Source organism: Saccopteryx bilineata, chromosome 11 (assembly GCF_036850765.1).
Source record: "Saccopteryx bilineata isolate mSacBil1 chromosome 11, mSacBil1_pri_phased_curated, whole genome shotgun sequence".
NCBI classification, from domain to species: Eukaryota; Metazoa; Chordata; class Mammalia; order Chiroptera; family Emballonuridae; genus Saccopteryx; species Saccopteryx bilineata.
Window position 1 is genome coordinate 66,226,366 of NC_089500.1, and position 18,399 is coordinate 66,244,764.

The 18,399-nt window shown below is 47.5% G+C and overlaps 1 protein-coding gene and 1 non-coding gene across 7 annotated transcripts in view; both read right to left on the bottom strand.

The window, feature by feature from the left end:
* Positions 1 to 18,399, bottom strand: part of LDLRAD4 (low density lipoprotein receptor class A domain containing 4) — a 597,062-nt gene that overhangs the window by 499,010 nt on the left and 79,653 nt on the right. For 5 of the 6 annotated variants that reach the window (XM_066246383.1, XM_066246384.1, XM_066246385.1 and 2 more), the window contains exon 2: positions 3,896 to 3,984. The gene's annotated coding sequence lies outside the window, so the exon portion shown is untranslated. Of the gene's footprint in view, positions 1 to 3,895; positions 3,985 to 8,327; positions 8,440 to 18,399 lie in introns of those variants that run through there. The other variant, XM_066246388.1, reaches the window with a different exon arrangement.
* Positions 12,875 to 12,950, bottom strand: TRNAT-AGU (transfer RNA threonine (anticodon AGU)). Its single transcript has one exon. It is a non-coding gene; the product is annotated as a tRNA-Thr (tRNA).

The following is an 18,399-nucleotide window of genomic DNA, read 5'->3' on the forward strand; positions in this document are numbered from 1 at the left end:
CCTCTGAATGACCTTAACCTAACGGTGAGACAGAGTGTAAATCCTCCTTCATGTCAGGGAATCCCCAGCACAACACGGTCATTTATTTACACCATAGCTCTCAATGTTTTTGTTTGATTTCATGTTCATGGTTTAATCTATTTCACTGTACACTACACCAAGGACACCTCCAGAGAAAACAAGCATTACTCTATTTACCAGAGTAGACATCAGGGGCCTAACACAAGGTTACCCTTCCCCCAGCACTACTGATCCTCTTTGATTTACCTTAAAAGTTTAAATTTAGCACAAGGATGCATTACTTACATCTAAAGTTATTTGTTCATTGCTGGAGCATCTCCCCACTGGGGCCACATGTCTAATGCTAGAAGCTTTTCAAATGACTCCCTGGTCCTCACCATCCAGTTCAGATCCCTTAAAGACTGAAGAAAACCAACAGAGAAGTGGGATTTCCCCCACCTAAACCTTTCTTATCTGTGCTGAGAGCCAACCAGATCTAAGTCCGAGATCTCGTTCTCTCCTGAAGAGGACAGAAAATGGAGCACAAGTTTGAAGAATGATTTCTTCACTTACATCCAGCTGAGTCCCCAGCACCAGCACACCACCATGCCTGGCTCTAGCAAGTAAGCTCCTCAGCAACCCTCCTCAGTCCCGAAAGAGGACAGAGAGATCTGTGCCTCTAGGCTCTCTCTTCCTCTAACCATGTCAGCACACAGTCCCGAGGGAAGAGCCAGCATTTGGATGCAAAAATCATCACTGACATGCACTGAGCTCCTACTGTGCATTAAACGCTGAATTAAGCATCTTCACAAAATTTCACAAGATAAATATTATCCCATTTAAAGATGAGAAGGGTTGAGACTCACAGAGGGTGAGACTTGCCATGGGTAACACGGTGCACGATGACAGTGGCAAGGACAGAACCTGAGCCGACCTTACACATGTCACGCGACACGGCAAAAGGCACACACGTCACTGGACTTATCAAGGAGGCTGAAGTTTTAAAATACATGTAGTAACAACCTAAATGTGGGGACCCAGCCCATTTTAAAAGCAACTCTTAAAAATCCAGTTACACTAAGACAGGCGCATTCTGTAGTTAATGCAAAACTCCAGACCTCGTCGGGCCTTCCCTCCCAGCCAAGCAAACACGGCACCGGGACCTGCCGCCTGTCTGTCTTATCAGCACTTAGGAACATCTCACGGTCCAGCTGTGAGCTTTAAGGGCCAGGACTTTACAAGTAACAAAGCAAATCTCAAGCCCGAGATGGTCCACTCTAAGAACCTATCTTAGACACGCAAAAGTTCTTGTGACACCTCAGAATCCCAGCATGAGCTTGAGAATGACCGGAGACGCACGAGCGACATGCAGCTTTGCAGACGGAGGTCTGTCTTTCGCTGCTCTGAATTCAGAGGGAGCAAAGGAGCTTCGTATTTAAAACCCATACGCAGTAATACAGTCAAGAAAAAGTTTTCCATTACCAATTTTGAAAGTTGCTTAAAATAACTGACAGAAGGCAGTAACCCCATATATGGGGGGGAATTGGAAACTTACATAATTTGCAAGAATTATTCCTACTTTTATTGAAATTTTGTACATCAAGCCACCCAGTCTCCTTAGGGGCACAGTCCACTGATATCCTCAGTAAAATTCCGCTTAAAGACAGTTTTCGTTTTTGGTGGGAAAAGTCAAAAAGGACTGCATCTGAGATGATGAAAGAGAAATTAAACCATATATCTGGCCCTGTTAAAGATGAGTTGCCACCGCCACTTGGAGCTGGTGGTGGGTGTGCCAAATTATAGAAGAAAAATAGCCCAACGCAGCCACACTCAGCAAGTCAGGGAAGACAAGGGATTCTCAAACATCATGCTGCCCTGTTGAGTAATAAAGAATCACGAATGAGAAGTATTTCCTCAGGCATTAAACATCTATGAGACACACAGCCTGAACGCTCCCCCTAAAAGCTGACTGTCCACCCTGAGAGAGCCCATTGAATGGGCTCTGAGTTGACAGCTATCTGGTAGTGAAATCCATGCCGGAATTACACACACTCAGCAATACAGAGGAACTATACCCACACAGGTTCAAAGTGTGGTTTGTCACACACTGTGTACTTCTTAGCACCTCCAATTTTAGGAAGGTTCCAAATGGTGGAAAGTCCATTTACATTCACGTTTCTATGAGACTCAATGAGGAAGCACATTAAATCCCTCCCGAATCTCCAACTGCCTCATCTGTTTCCAACTAGCACAGACAAAAAGGCTAAATGAGCCTCCAGAAGGGATAATCATCAATTCATTTCATTTGACAAAAGTGTTTTTGAATTCCTGTGTACCAGGAAGTGTTTTAGGCCCTAAAGATAAAAAGAAAAGTGAGCGGGTGGGGGAGGCCAACTCTTGACCTTACAGAGCTCACATTCTAGTAAAAAAATTGGCCTAAATAATGAGTTATACTTGGCACATTAAAAATTTAGGAAAAAAGCTACACTTCATATTTTATAAACTTTCTTCCTTTCCTGAAGACTCATCTGTTTCTTCAGCCGAAGCTCTCCGCAGCCTGGCACTTGAGCAGGACAGGAATCGCTAAAATCACTGACACAACAGAGGCACAGAGGCATGAAGAGGCCGTCCCAGGTGACGAGCTGGTGGCGGGCAGGCTGAGGGGAGCAGGGTGCCCCTGGCACCCTCGCTGACTACCCCCGCTGGGGCTGGCTCCGATTCAGGCTTGGAGTCGGAGGATGTCCGGAGATGACCGAAACACCGAAGTGTCACCTACGCTTCTATATCCTTACAGAAACCCCAAGGCCCGGGCCGCTTACACCCCACCCTCCAAAAAGAAACACACAGGCACACAACAGAAACCCAAATGCAGTAAATCAGGAAGTCAGCCCCCTTCACTGTGGCACTACTCATACAAAGAAAAACCTGCTCACTTGATGTCACCGTGGCTGAGAGAGAAAGAAACTGACATTTACGCAGTGTGCGCTATATGCCGACTGCTGTTTTAAGGATGGTGGCTCACTTACTTCTTGTGGCAACCACATTATTACCCTCAGTTTATAAAGTAAGAAACCAAGCAAGGCCCTGGCCGGTTGGCTCAGCGGTGGAGCGTCGGCCTGGCGTGCGGGGGACCCGGGTTCGATTCCCGGCCAGGGCACATAGGAGAAGCGCCCATTTGCTTCTCCACCCCCCCTTCCTCTCTGTCTCTCTCTTCCCCTCCCGCAGCCAAGGCTCCATTGGAGCAAAGATGGCCCAGGCGCTGGGGATGGCTCTGTGGCCTCTGCCCCAGGCGCTAGAGTGGCTCTGGTCGCGGCAGAGCGACGCCCCGGAGGGGCAGAGCATCGCCCCCTGGTGGGCAGAGCGTTGCCCCTGGTGGGCGTGCCGGGTGGATCACGGTCGGGCGCATGCGGGAGTTTGTCTGACTGTCTCTTCCCGTTTCCAGCTTCAGAAAAATAAAAAAAAAAAAAAAAAAAAAAAGAAAGAAACCAAGCAAAACAAAGAATTTAGAACAAGAAATAAAGAATCTCTTTCTCACAGATCTTAAACATTCTTAAGTATCTGGGCATTAAATATTAAATGCTCAGGCTGAGCAGTTCAACTTATACAAGTTGAATAGCAAAGTTATTCTTCTTCAGGTATTTTAGTAAATCCAGAAATATTTATTTTATATATACTCACAGCCCGTTGTGAATATACTAGTGCATTAAACAAAAAAGTCATATATAATCTGATATCATGCAACTTTCCTCCTATTAGAAAAAAACTAAATTAGTAGTTTTCACACCTAGAAGTCGGTATAACTTTCTTGAGAAGAACACCATCTCAGAATGGTTAGTGCTGTGACAAGCTCTGCTTCACAAACATTATCAAAAAGAAGAGTCTAAATTCTACTCACCTGTTACGCTGTATGAATGCCGACGCCCGTTCTTGAAATGGTCTTACAAGAGAGAGCAGTTTGATGTTACAAATGTAGAGCTTGAACTGCTAAAAGGAAAAATAAAAAATTTCAGTGAGCTATTTCCTGCGTTCACTTAACACACCATCCCCTTCCCTAAGTGCCAAAAAATATTTGACAACTATCGCAATTAAAGTCACAAATATATACAAAAATGGATAAAATAAGCATATAAAAATAAGCAACAAATAATAAAGAAAAGGAAGAGGGAATAAGTAAAAACTCTGGGGTAAGGAATGCGACTGAACAGGGCACAAGATCTCCCTGCCGGCTCTCTATGGACACGGGGGCACCGAGTCCTTCTCTTTCAGTCAAAGGGTCCACACTCGTTCCTCCAAACACACAGGCCTTTTCGTCAGTAAAGGGACACAGACAAATAATGGACAATATCCTTATTGGATTCATCGTTTTTTAAAATCATACACATGCTAATTATGCTTGTGAAAAGACCATCATCTTTCTTAACAATACAAATTAGCCTGCGACCACACACCCACACACCCACCCTTAACCGCAAAGAGGGCAGGCCCAGCCGCACCTTTTTCTTCCCATGAAGTTCTTGTTCAGTTCTGTGGGAGCAGCACCAACCCCACTTAATGCAACCCTAGCGAGGGTGATAACACCCATGATTCTGTCCCCAAGGCTGTCTTCACACCTGCCCTCCTCCCAGCTGGTAGAACATCCTCTCTTTAATCCTCCAGACTCTGTCCACTTCCAGGTCGCACAATCTGTCACCAGCATACTCATCCCAACTTGATGAGTACACTGTGTGTGCATCAAGCCATCCCGGGTCACACGAGGTGACCGCCTTACAAAGCAGTTTCAGGTAAACTCAGTCAGCTCTGCCTCAGATACCACAAACACCGCTCAGCACCCAGCCTGCCAATGTGTAGGATTATACTCCTGTCCAAGGTTGAATAAGCCACCATCTGTCTAGCTTGTGTGCTGCAGTGTACTTTCCAGGAGACTTGTTCCTCAAAGTGGGCTTCTGCCATATGTCACTCCTGAGTGATCAGCCAATGCTAAGACATCCAGATAAACAAAATGACTGTGTCTAGCCAGAGGAGACTGCGAGATTCCTATAGAGGTCTGCCCCAAATACATGAGCCAAACACCTACCTGTTTTTATGTAACTCCTTCCTGTCATGACTCACCCCTCCCGTTTTCTACCTACTAGAGCAGGGGTCCCCAAACTACGGTCCCCTGAGGCCATTTATCCGGCCCCCGCCGCACTTCCGGAAGGGGCACCTCTTTCATTGGTGGTCAGTGAGAGGAGCATAGTTCCCATTGAAATACTGGTCAGTTTCTTGATTTAAATTTACTTGTTCTTTATTTTAAATATTGTATTTGTTCTCATTTTGTTTTTTTACTTTAAAATAAGATATGTGCAGTGTGCACAGGGATTTGTTCATAGTTTTTTTTATAGTCCGGCCCTCCAATGGTCTGAGGGACAGTGAACTGGCCCCCTGTGTAAAAAGTTTGGGGACCCCTGTACTAGAGGAAGAAACAATCCACTTCTGGTTTTCCAGAGGATACATTTTCTTCCTTGATGGGAGTGCTCTCATCAGTCTCCCCAGGATTTGAATGCTCACATTGCTTGGGAACAGAGGTCAGAGGAATCGCCAGAAATGCATTGTGGTGGGCAGAATTCCGAGGTGAATTCTGCCCCCGACCGGTCACACCTCTGTATGAACCCCTCCCTTGAGTGCAGGCAGAATCTGAGACTTGCTTCTAACCAACAGAACATGGCAAAGGAAGACGATGCCAAGTTACACCAGGTAAGACTCCAACTCAGTAGAATAGGGAGTGAAAGACTCACTTTCTGGCTTTAAAGAAGAGAGCTGCCTCGTGGTGGTGACAGAGCTGCTGAGGGGGACACCTAGCAAGGACCTGCAGGGGCCTCTAAGGGCTGAGAGCAAGCCCCCAGCTGGAAACAGGGACATAGTCTCACAACGACAAAAAAAAGTTCTGCTAACAAACTTGACTAAGCTTAGAAGTGGAATCTTCCCCATTCACACCTTCAAAGGAAACAGGGCTGGGCCACTACCTGACTGCAGCCTTCTGAGAGCTGAGCTGAGAGCCAGTTCAACGGCGCTCAGGCTCCCAACCCACAGAAACTGTAAGATAACAGGTGGGAGTCAGTTCAAGGTACGAAGTGTACAGTAATTTGTTGTGCAGCAATAGAAAACAAATTTAATTTAGTAATTAATTAACTATGGGGATACACAAACTATACATGTATTAAATGCACACACAATTATACATCAGAATAGCCCTCTCTACCTGCCTCATCCACCCATAAGTGAAGATTCACTTATCCTACTTGACCACGAGCAACTTATGGGCGAGAACCACATCACCACCCCCTGGCATCCCCAAGATACTGCAGAGTCTGTGGCACAGAGGAGGCCCTTCACATTTTAAAAAAATAATCCTAATTAAAAGAATTATGATTTGTCAATCTCTAGTTACTGTAGCCAGGCCAAGGGAATGGGACTCACACAAGCCTTCAGAGCAGAGACAGGGGTCACCAAACTTTTTACACAGGGGGCCAGTTCACTGTCCCTCAGACCGTTGGAGGGCCACCACATACAGTGCTCCTCTCACTGACCACCAATGAAAGAGGTGCCCCTTCCAGAAGTGCAACGGGGGGGGGGGGGAATAAATGGCCTCAGGGGGCCGCCTGCGGCCCGCGGGCCATAGTTTGGGAACGCCTGGTTAGAACTTCAAAATTAATTTCAAAATAGGTGGGAGACAAAGCCTCATGCCGACGCCTAAATGGCAAATTCCTAGTTTTCAGTACTGGTTATTCCATTTTACCTGTGAACCTGAGTGTGTGCTCAGAAATGTTCTCACGGGGATGGCGGAAGACCTGACTGGAGGGAGGGGAGATGAATGCACAATGCAGTGTTCAGATGATGGGTTGTAGAATTGTGCACCTGGAACCTGTATAATTTTATTAACAGGTGTCACTCCAATAAATTCAATAAATTTGTTTAAATAAAATACTTAGCATTAAAAAAGGCATGTTGCTTAGTAGTTTTCTTTTTGCCAGAAATCCTTGCCACTTCTCTAGCATTTGGCTATCGATCTAACAGCTGAGAGGTAAAAACAAAAAAAAATTCCTAAGAAATTTCTCAAAGATTTTGTGACTCGTCCTTAAGTTTCCATTGATATCAGTAATTCATTCCCAATCAAAACATAAAAGCCTGTACAGGTCAAATAACCGAATTCTAATTCTAAAACAAAATGCTAATCCAATTCCCTGACAAACCTATTGCAAAAGTTCTTTAAGATTTTATTTATTTTTAAACTGTTCATTTTTAACTCTTTAGAGCAAGATTTTATTTAATCTCTGTTTAAAATAAAAGTTGAATATATTGTTTCTGCTCTCCTTAAGAGATGAATTGCTGCTTCTCATTACAGAAAAGGTTGTGACTAAGGTTGTATTCATTTTAGATTTTGAAAGACCTGGTTTACTAAAGGGGCTATTTTAAAATATTCAAACCAGTTAAGTTACATAAGAGAATACAAAATAAAAGCATCATCATTCATTACAGAAACTTATATTCAGCACCCTATTAAATACTCCCGCTCCCTCATAAATCACTCGGTAAACCAGAGCCTTATCTCCAGGGTCCCTCATCCCGGGTGCTCCATCTCTCAAGCAGCAGTTCTCACACTCGAGCCAAGAAAAACTAAAAACACCAGCTCCATGACATACAAGGCAGAGAATTTCCATAAACTCACCCCTTTCTGTCAGCATAATTTTGACTCTCTTGGGCCCATCTCTACGTGTGAAAATAGCCAATGGCCCACAGCAGGGCACTGGGGGGTCCCTGAGACCCTCCCTATGCAGAGGACGAAACAGACCCAGATGATAGACTCTACCCAGTTGTTCACCCTTAGTTCTAGTCAGTGCGTGTTCTTTCCATGTCTTACGAAACAGCTCAGCACAAACTCCAGTGCCTCAGAAGAAGAGGACTGAGTATTAATGTTGTGTCCCCGCAAAGGAAATTAAGCCTTCAGAAGAACGGGTCACTTGAGAGGAAGGCGCTGAAGAGAGTTAATTAGCACAGGCAATCACAGAAGGTGCAGGCAGGGTTCCCCTCAGGCACAGCACACCCCGCTGCTCAGAGCGTTTGCAGAACCTACACATGGCTTTCCGAAGTGACAAAGTATGGTCCTGTGGGGCTAAGGGTCTCACTACCCACAAACCAGCCCCTCAACGACACGCTGCCAGCAGCTCACACAGCATCGTCAGCTCGGTGGCTGCAGTTTAGGACCCGTGAACCGGCGGAGGCAGAGCAAGCACAGGCAGAGCGCAGGAACCCGAGGAGTCACACGCGGCAAGGACCTCTCTCACACGCACCAAGGACGTGATACCTGGACGGCAGAAGACTGAACCACCAGGAGGGAAGTGAGGCACACTTCTTCTTAATCTTCACAACGTTCTCACTTTCTCCTTCAGGCAAAGGAGGGCGTGTGTCCCCGACAAAGGCTGAGAGAGGAACCGGGCCCTAGGTTTCCTTCCTTTCTCTGAAACAAAACTGGCACTGGCAGGCGACCTGGTCCTGTGAAGTGGTGCCATTTAACACGCAGTGACCCCTGGAGACAAGAGGAGAGAGCCGCTTCAAGGAAATCATAAACTGGGACAGGGAAACACACGAAGAAGTAGGTAATGTACTTCGGTGTTACAAAAAAGAAATAAAGGGAAGAAAAAGAGGTCTCCTTCCAGAACCATTTTTGCTTTACGACATTTCTCAGAAATGTTGAGGCGTGCCTTAAGAATGGAGCCAGGCACAGTAACGTGCAGGGACTTCATGTCAGGTACATTTTCAAGACACAAAATGCATGTTTGCATTCATCTAACCCATAAATGCTAAAAGGTTTGTTGTGATTCTTTCTCTCGTGAAGCTGAATTATTTCAGAGTAAGCTAATGCCAAGAAATACCAGCCACAGGTGTGTCTTCGTGGCCCAAGTCCTCAGCACAAGGATCTGCTTTCCCACTTGCTGGACTGCTGAGGGTCCCACAGGAAGCCATGCCACCAGCACTGCAGAGCCCAGGCTGACAGGCAAGCCACCAGCCCTGGAGTGGCCACACAGAAGGTCCAGCCATCAGGAAACAGCCAAGGGCTTGACAAGTTGTTTCGTAACAAAGCATCAGAAACCATTTCATTGGCGCCCTTCAAAATCGAGGAGACGGATTTCCTCCCAACAGACAGGCAGCCAGACTTGAGGACGGAGAGGGATCCCGGAGCCAGAGGCTGTCTATCGGCTGTCTCACTTACTTCTAGCAGAGTTTTCTGTTCCCAAAATAGAAATGAAAGACCTCTTCAAAGCAGATGCATTGTTTCCTGGGAAGAAATAAGGCATGGCAACAGCCACGCCCACAAACAATCTCTTCTGTAGCACAAAGAACCAGCCAAGAGGCCTTTCCTGGGGTCCAACTGAAGTGATTAGCTTCTTCAAAGACTTGGTCCCCAAAAGTCCCTTGGGAGGCACACCTAAAGGACAAAGGCAGTCCAGATGGACTCGCACACACACCTCCTCTAGTCCAACACAAGACAGAAACGGCCTCCCAGGTCTGAACTGACAAGACAGCAGGGTGGCCAGAGACTTTCAGAGAAAAGTCCCCGTTCCAGGCCCTTCCTGCCTGGCCTCCCCCTGCCACCAAGGAACAGTTTCAGTCAAAGCAAAACAGACCGTCATCTGTCTAAAGCTAAACACCAGACAGGTTTCCTGTCTTCCTTGCTGGTTTGGTTTGAGTTCTTCAGGCCGCACAGTATGGAGGTTCCGTCTCCTAAGCCAGTTGTCCCCAACCCCCAGGCCGCGGACCGGTACCAGTCCGCAGACAAGAATAAATAACTTACATTATTTCCGTTTTATTTATATTTAAGTCTGAACGGTGTTTTATTTTTAAAAAATGACCTCTGTTACATCCGTCTAAGACTCACTCTTGACGCTTGTCTCGGTCATGTGATACATTTATCTTGTCCCACCCTAAAGGCTGGTCCGTGAAAATATTTTCTGACATTAAACTGGTCCATGGCCCAAGAAAGCTTGGGGACCACTGTCCCAAGCTTAATAAAGGCCAGAGCCATCTATGAGGAAAGCAGGACAGGGCCACTCAGAGAAGGCGGTGCTGGGGAGCAGCTCCCGGCCAGCACGGCGGCCGGGCCTCCTGGAGAACACGACACAGCACACAGAAGCGCACGCACACACACACACACAGCCTCCTGGAGAACACGACACAGCACACAGAAGCACACACACACACACACAGCCTCCTGGAGAACACGACACAGCACACAGAAGCGCACGCACACACACACACACAGCCTCCTGGAGAACACGACACAGCACACAGAAGCGCACGCACACACACACACACAGCCTCCTGGAGAACACGACACAGCACGCAGAAGCGCACGCACACACACACACACAGCCTCCTGGAGAACACGACACAGCACGCAGAAGCGCACGCGCGCGCACACACACAGCCTCCTGGAGAACACGACACAGCACGCAGAAGTGCACACGCACACACACACACACACACACACACAGCCTCCCGGAGAACACGACACAGCACGCAGAAGCGCGCACACACACACACACACACACACAGCCTCCTGGAGAACACGACACATGGAGAACACGACACAGCACGCAGAAGTGCGCGTGCACGCACACACACACACACACAGCCTCCTGGAGAACACGACACAGCACGCAGAAGCGCACACGCACACGCACACACACACACACACACAGCACACGCTGAGGGGCAGTGGAAACCTGAGGATGGATGCCTCAGGATCGCAGGAGGAAGAAGCAAATGTTTCATAGCATAAAGGGCGGGCAGTTTTTTTTTAACAAAGCTAGAAAGAGCACCTTGAGAAAATAACAAAAAGGGGATGATTTCTATTAAGGGGTATTCAAGTTTAACAGTAAAAAGTTTCCTAGTTATTTCCAAACTCAAGGGGAAAAAGACCAGATTGACACCTCCACTGAAGGTCACAAAGTACTCGAAAGGGATGAAAAACTTGACAATTACTGGAAGAGATCAAGATCCCTGTTTCGCTCCTCAAGCAAGCAGTGCTGACTCATTTCCCAAGCATCCTGGAAGGGGTTCTCAGGGTCAAAGTATGCTCTTTAAAGCACAAAGCACACGTCCAAATGGACGTGTTACCATAGCTGCGAGGAGCCAACCAGAAACAAATACTCAGTCACTGTGACATGTCCATGAGCATGTCACCTGGGGCATTGTGAGAGGCAGAGCCACAGACACAGCCTGCCCGGGGTTCAAATCCAAATCCGCCACTTACTGCCCACAAGACCCCAAGCAAATCACTGATGCTGAACTCGGCCACTAACAAATGAAGATAAGGTTATCCATCTGCAGGTCATCACAGAGAGTAAGAGAAACAATAGGGGCCTCAGTATTTTACTGTAAATACTAATATACCTGTAGTCACACGATATAAAGACCACCATTGCTTCTGATCAGAGAAAACTGACCGCTGATACATGTGACCCATTCCCGAAGTACCTACTCCCAAAAAGTCCCCCGGGGTTTCCACAACCTCCATGCAACTGTTCACTCGGTCCCCTCAGCGTTCCTGGGGTCTTCTGTACATTTCCAGGTCTCCCCCACGAGAATACCAACGCCCGGGCACAGGCCTCATAGTTTCGGGGTCTTTTATACAACTATATATGCACGTCCACATCTGGCATTTCCCAGAATAGCAGCCTCCAGGGGAACACTCGAACCACATGCCCACCTTTCACATCTTACAAGAGGTGAAGTGTCTTGACCTAATCACACAGGTGCATCAACTTCCAGGGAGCAGAGCTCTGGGACTCTCTCTCTCTCTCTCTCTCATCTCCCTCACCATGAAACTTGCTCTGCCCCTGGCCTCCACTTATCACAGTGCCCACCTTGTAAGACAGAACATTTGCCACTGCCATTACAAACATCCTAATCACCTGCATACCTACCACCCAGCCCTGGGCCACGGGGCCTCAACATGCCCATCAAAGAGTAAGGCAGGCTTGCTCTAAGAAATAGCCTCACACATCTAGGATTCTGAGCTCCAGTATCCCCTGCTCTTTTTGACTTCCTGTTTGGACACTTAATTATGATGAGAAGAAATCAAATAAATAAACATGCTACGGCATCTTGGGCGTTCATTTCTAGGTAGTAATAGTAATAACAGTAACAATAAAGCCAATTTTCATTTAATATTTGCTCAGTGCCCAGCCTCCCACTGGATGTACGTTATCTCATTTAATCATCACAGCAACCTTATGTGGGGGTCATCAGTATTCTCAGCTGACAGGTAAGAAAAGCAGAGTCTAGAGAACCTTGGTCTCTTGTCCAGGGTGACACAGCTCTTAAGAGACACAGTTAGGATCTGAACCCTACTCCATACCTACAAGCAGAGCCACACAGCAATAAAAAAACAAATGGTTATAATAAGAAACAAAGAATAGCCAAGGTATCAAAAACTGAAAATGCTTTGTTCTTGGGAATTCCTTTACAATTCCTTTGAAAATTTTTGTCATATTATTTTCTTTTTTTTTCTTTGCATTTTTTTTTTTGCATTTTTCTGAAGCTGGAAACAGGGAGAGACAGTCAGACAGACTCCCGCATGCACCCGACCGGGATCCACCCAGCACGCCCACCATGGGGCGACGCTCTGCCCACCAGGGGGCGATGCTCTGCCCATCCTGGGGGTCGCCATGTTGCGACCAGAGCCACTCTAGCGCCTGAGGCAGAGGCCACAGAGCCATCCCCAGCGCCCGGGCCATCTTTGCTCCAATGGAGCCTTGGCTGCGGGAGGGGAAGAGAGAGACAGAGAGGAAAGCGCGGCGGAGGGGTGGAGAAGCAAATGGGCGCTTCTCCTGTGTGCCCTGGCCGGGAATCGAACCCGGGTCCTCCGCACACTAGGCCGACGCTCTACCACTGAGCCAACCGGCCAGGGCATGATATTATTTTCAAGTACAGATTTCATTATTCCATTTGGAAACAGCAGCAAGTCATTTACCAATAAGAAGATTTCTTCCAGACCCTTTCGATCTTCTCCACGAACCCTCCACAGGCAGATGTGAGCGTGAGTGCTACGGAACCTCACCGGCAGACGACAGTCCTGACCCCCGTCCTGACCCCCAAGACGGGACCTCTCCGGAGCCACAGCAGACTCAGTCTCAGGTCCGTGAGGCAGTAATGTTCCTGAAGACCCATTATGTCCCAAGTTTTCTACCATAGACCATCAGAAAATAAATAGGACCTGAGTTGTTATTTCTCTGGAAACCTAAAATTGAGTATGGGAAACAGGAAAAACATCGATAACTCTGTGCTGTTATAATAAATATCGAGATTGGTTTTCATAAACCAAAGAAGAAATTGTCCCCAATATTTTATTGACTTCTATTAATTTTTTTTTTTTTTTGTATTTTTCTGAAGCTGGAAACGGGGAGAGACAGTCAGACAGACTCCCGCATGCGCCTGACCGGGATCCACCCGGCACGCCCACCAGGGGGCGATGCTCTGCCCACCAGGGGGCGATGCTCTGCCCCTCCGGGGCGTCGCTCTGCCACGACCAGAGCCACTCTGGCGCCTGGGGCAGAGGCCAAGGAGCCATCCCCAGCGCCCGGGCCATCCTTGCTCCAATAGAGCCTTGGCTGAGGGAGGGGAAGAGAGAGACAGAGAGGAACGAGGGGGGGGGTGGAGAAGCAAATGGGCGCTTCTCCTATGTGCCCTGGCCGGGAATCAAACCCGGGTCCCCCGCACGCCAGGCCAACGCTCTACCGCTGAGCCAACCGGCCAGGGCCGACTTCTATTAATATTTAACATTAAATATAGGCCCAACTGTCCATTTCTATAAGGAACTCTAATAGAGCTGTTTCTGTGAGCTGAATCCCTAGTACTGCGGTGGAGCAAACGCTAACTGCCAGGAAGAGACTAGAAAAGTCACCGTGTCCTGCACGGTGAAAAGAAGAACCTGAAGTAAGTCACAGTTCACACTCAGACTCGTCCAACCATGCGATCCACTGGTAGGATGTTACGAGTGCCCGCTGAGTGCCAGAAACGATCACAGCGGGTGCATCAGCAAACACGCCGATAAACTTACTCGACGGGTAGATGAAGCAGTTTGCTCAGAAGTGGGAAGTGCTGTGTAGACATGGAAGAATATAGCAGAACAGGGGAAAAACAGAGCAGGTCACGGGAAGCGGTGCTGGAGAAGGCTCCCGGTGGAGGCAGTGTCAGAGCCAAGGCTGGAAGGAGGAGGCACGGGGGTAGACACACGGCCAAAGGAGAGCGTTCCACTGAGAGGTCCAGGAACAAGGAAGCAGGGTGGCCAGACTAAGCGAACGAGGGCCAACGTATCAGGAGACGAGGGAAGACAGGCCACAGGAATCTCACGGGCTTGTCGGCAATTGTCAGGGCTTGGCTTCTACTCAAGAGAAAGGAGGCGCTATGGAATAGGCACACGTTTACCCAACAAGGATCTACCAGATGCCAAGGCCACCTCTAGACGCTGAAGACACACGAAGCGGAAGGAGGTTGTGAGGAGGCAAAAACTGGACCTTCAACCTTGAACGGTACCTGAGTTATTGAGAGTCTTCTCCAAGCCTCAGGTGGGAACCTGGAAGTGAGCGCCCTGTGAGCTCAAAGGATGCCTCCCGATTCCTCCCTTACACACAGATACCGAACATTTACCACGATAACGCCAGAGAGACAGAAGATTCCAAAGTTGTCTAAATTAGCAGTAAAAAATCAAATTAAGTTCAAAATCATTTTAGTTTTGACTATTTTTCATTGGATAACTACAACGGTTTAAAAATCATAATACCCAGTATTTAGAATTTCCAAGACCGCAATGGAGCAGGCAGATGTTCCAACTGCCACCTCCCAGAACCAAGTTAGATTACAACTTAAGAACAATCATCTTGAAAACCCCACTTTGCACTAAACGAAGGGGTCTATCACCAAGGATCACAGAAGCCACAACGAGACTGGCAGGAAAGGTGAACACCAGGAAAGGGCTGCCCCCCTACCAGGAGCGAGCAGCTGAGGGTCCGGAGGGACTCTCACTGCGGGGGGGGGGGGGGGGGGGTTTGCCCTGAGTGGGGAAGTCCTAAACCCCAGGCCCAGCACCCCAGCCTAGAGCCCCAGAGCCTGGAAGAGGTGCCCACACAGCATCTGGCGGTGAAGAGAACCAAGGTTTCTGTCTGCAAGAAAGAGACAGAGCTCTCGGAGATGCAGCTCCATCTTAAAGAGCCAGCATAGAAAATCTCGTTCACAGCCACTTACCCGGGGCTCTTGTGGGGGAGGGCTGAGGGGACTAGAGCTATGTGAAGAGAGTGTGAAGCTGGTGGCCCAGGGAAATACGCCATGGGGGACAGCCGCAGGAACACCTGTGCTGAGTCATTCTCCAATACCATGGGCATCATCTTCTTGGGCACAGCAGTTCCCGCTCAGTGACATCAGCCTGGGGAAAAGCCACTGCCCAGAGCTCGGGATTCTCTCCTGCTCCACACACGGAGACGGGGTTTCTCTGAGAAGCCAGGAAGCAAGAGGCACATCAGTGACTCCGTTTTCTGACCTTGAGGCCGGAGCTTTCTCTCACATGCTCTCAAGTCTGACTGGTGCTTCCGCCCCACGGGAGACTCAGTAGAAACTGTCTAGTCTGTGGGCAGACCACACCTCTGGGACTCAGGGGCTACACTTAAGGACTCCTGGGGCCTCACCCTACTGAGGTCTGTGATAAAAGTCTGGACAGACTGACACCTGGAGTCAAGGAGTGGAGCCACACCCGCCCCCTTTCCAAATCCCTGAATTGCCGCAGGCTCGAGATTCTACCACAGGTTTTTCAACTGGCTGAGCCCAACAAGCATCCAGCAGACAGAGGCTGCAGGAAGTTGGACTCAGGGACCTTTGGCCTTTTAAGCGGACCTTCCCCCAGGTCCAGAGTGGGTAAAAGTCAGCCTAGGCATGTAGCTTGGTATTTGCATGTGTTCCTGGGCCCCACAGACACAGCCACAAACTCCGGATGGCTTGTAGCTCCACGAAGGTTGCTGAGGGCCGGTCATGGAGAGTGTCTCCCCCTGGTCTGCACCGGGCTCCCTCCAGGGAGGCCCAGGGCTGGCACAGCCAATGGCCAGCTGCGAAGAGCATCGGTTCAGAACCTAACAACCCTTGCTAGTTGGGTATCCTAAAGAAGAATGCCTCAAACCTGCCCCAGCTGAGGCGAGTTCCGCTCTCTGTGATCAGCACAAGCACAGCAGCTCACGCACATTGAACAGGGTGGAACGTCAAAGTCAGCCGGCCCGGGTGCTGGATATTCTACGCCACTGGGCTAGGTTCTACAGGGGAGAGGGAGAGAGGCATGAAGCATGAATATTTAATCTGTGGGTCTCCGCAAGCCTATTGTTGGGTCTGGAAGAGGGGCTAAGCCACTTTCTGGGGGGGGCACAGTCAGCCCCAGGAGAGGACTCTCTCAGTCTTCCTTCCTGAGACAGGGGTCCTCAGCTTGAAGAACTTCTGCAGAGGGAAATGTCAGCCCCACTTAACCTGAATGTACTGGTCACCTTGCTGGGGAGAAATAAAATTTGAGTATCTAGCAGTGGCTGCGGGATTAGGCCCTGGAGTAGGGGCCACTTTTGCCAGTATTGAGCTCATGATGAAGAGAGCCCTGAAGTCCAAGGTGCAAAGAACATTGTATCCCCAACCTCTGCTGCTCTAACCCACTAAGATTGCAACCTGTAGAGGGGTTGGTTGGGTGAAGCCATTCTGGGCCCACACTATAGTCCTTCTACAGAAAACTCTGTGGAGCTAGAAGAGGAGGTGGAGCACTGAAAGGTGGAGGCAAATCTTATAGAGCTTGGGGCTTTTACAGAGCTGCTGTAATAAATAAGACAAAAGCTGCATGAATAAGACAAAAAGACCCATATATATGCTGTCTACAAGAGACCCACCTAAGAACAAAAGATACATAGACGGAAAGTAAAGAAATAGAAAAAAATATTTCATGCAAACAAAAATGAAAAAAAGAAAAAGCTAGAGCAGCAATACTTAAATCTGACAAAATAGTCTTTAAAACAAAGGCTATAGTAAGGGACAAAGGAGGTCATTACATAATGATAAAGGGATCAATCCAACAAGATGATATTACCATTGTAAATATTTATGCACCCAATATAAGAGCACTTAAATATATAGAGCAGATTTTGATGAACATAAAGGGTAAGATCAACAGCAATACTATAATAATAGGGGATTTTAGTACCCCACTGACAACAATGGATGGATCCTCCTAGACAGAAAATTAACAAAGAAATAGCATCCTTAAATGGCACACTAGATCAACTGGATTTAATTGATACCTTCAGAACATTTCACCCCAAAGCTGCAAAATATACATTCTTTTCAAGTGCTCATGGCACATTTTCTAGAATAAACCACATGTTAAGACACAAAATAAGTTTAAATAAATTTAAGAAGACTAAAATCATAACAAGCATCTTCTCAAACCACAGTGGCATGAAACTAGAAATCAACTACAATAGAAAAATAGAAAACATTCAAACACTTGGAGGCTAAACAGCATGTTATTAATAACGAATGGATTAACAATGAGATCAAAGAATAAATCAAAAATTTCCTTGAAACAAATAAAAATGAACATACAACAACTCAAAATCTATGGGACACAGCTAAAGCAGTCCCGAGAAGGAAGTTCACAGCATTACAGGCATACCTTAAGAAGCAACAAAAAGCTCAAATAAACTAACTAAGCCAGCACCTAAAAGAAGTAGAAAAAGAAAAACAAAGAAAGCTCAGAGAAAGAAGAAATGAAATAAAAATAAATGACATAGGGGCTGAAAAAAGAAAAAAGAAAATCAATAAAACGAAGAGCTGGTTCTTTGAAAAGGTAAACAAGATTGATGAACCTTTAACCAGACTCATAGAGAAAAAAAGAAAGAGGACCCAAATAAGTAAAATTACAAAAGTACAGCAATAACAACTGACACTGCAGAAACACAAAGGATTGTAAGAAAATACTATTAAGATCTATATGCCAAAAAATTAGACAACCTAGGTAAACTGGATAAATTCCTAAAAACATACAATCTTCCAAATCTGAATCTGGAAAAATCAGAAAACCTAAGCAAACCAATGTAATTAAAACAGTTATCGCCCTGGCCGGTTGGCTCAGCGGTAGAGCGTCGGCCTAGCGTGCGGAGGACCCGGGTTCGATTCCCGGCCAGGGCACACAGGAGAAGCGCCCATTTGCTTCTCCACCCCTCCGCCGCGCTTTCCTCTCTGTCTCTCTCTTCCCCTCCCGCAGCCAAGGCTCCATTGGAGCAAAGATGGCCCGGGCGCTGGGTATGGCTCTGTGGCCTCTACCTCAGGCGCTAGAGTGGCTCT